General features: G+C 41.5%; 1 pseudogene; it reads right to left on the bottom strand.

Moving 5' to 3' along the window:
• Positions 1 to 618: 618 nt before the first annotated feature.
• Positions 619 to 1,016, bottom strand: LOC122738042 (annotated as a pseudogene).
• Between the last annotated feature and the right edge of the window lie 217 nt (positions 1,017 to 1,233).

The raw sequence follows: 1,233 nt of genomic DNA on the forward strand, positions 1-1,233 counted from the left end.
CCCTTCTCCATGTGGAACCCTTTAAATACTTGTAGATAGCTATAATGTTCCCCCTTAAGCCTTCTCTTCTCTGAGCTATACTCCAATTCCTTCATTAAAACTACACATAGAATGGTATTCAGACACTTCACTCTCCTGATCATCCTTCTGTGCACATTCCATGCTGCTGAATAGAACTGGAGGAAATTACAGAACTGTTCTTTGGGTCCACTACAAACTTTTTACATAATCTCAACTGGGAGCTCACTACATCAAAGCAACAATTCTTCTACTCCCTAATCTATTAGGGCTATTCCACAGCTGTGGTTGGTTGGTGTTGTACCATCAATCTTCTTGTGTCTCCTCAAGGTAGCCTCATAGCTGAAGGAATTCACCTCATTCTTCATCAAAAATATTGAAGCCATTTACTGTGAATTCCTTTCCTTCCTTCATCATCTCACATTACTCAGACATTTTCCTCAGTATCTCTTTCTTCACCCCAGTCTCTGGAGGTGACCGTTTTCCTTGTCAAGGCCAATCCCACTAACATGTATTATTTTTTTAAAGTTCTTACATAGTTTATTTATGCTCTGATGAAAAACTCATATCTTCATGGATAAACATCCTCCATAGTGCCTTTTATTCCTTCTTTTTGCCGGCACCGCCATTTGCCTTTGCAGTACCCCTGACTTTCTTCATTCTGTTCTTGCGTTCCTTTTGCTGCTTTCTTGGCATCTTTTTCTTCTCATACAGGCCATGCCTTGCAAGTCTGTGCTTTGGTTCATTTTTCTTTGCATAGTCAAGGGAATCATAAATCATTCCAAAGCCCGTTGTTTTGCCACCATCAAAATGGGTTCTGAATCCAAAGATAAAAATGACATCTGGAGTTTCTTGTACATCTTTGCTAGTTTTTCTCGAATTTCAGTCTTGGGCACTGTGGCCTTTTCAGGATGAAGGACATCTATAACCATCTGTTTATGCTGAAGAAGTCCGTTTGTCATGAACTTCCTGGTTCTGATGGTTACAGTGTCATTCATGGTGGCAGCCGGCTCCTCAAGTAGCAAGAGAGGGAAAGGGTCTACATGCTTTCTTTTTATTTTTTTTTTATTTGGTGAGGCAATTGGGGTTAAGTGACTTGCCCAGGGTCACACAGCTAGTAATCGTTAAATGTCTGAGGGCAGATTTGAACTCAGGTCCTCCTGGATCCAGGGCCAGTGCTCTATCCACTGAGCCATCTAGCTGTCCCCCTACATG

Source organism: Dromiciops gliroides, chromosome 2, assembly GCF_019393635.1.
Source record: "Dromiciops gliroides isolate mDroGli1 chromosome 2, mDroGli1.pri, whole genome shotgun sequence".
Classification (NCBI taxonomy): Eukaryota; Metazoa; Chordata; class Mammalia; order Microbiotheria; family Microbiotheriidae; genus Dromiciops; species Dromiciops gliroides.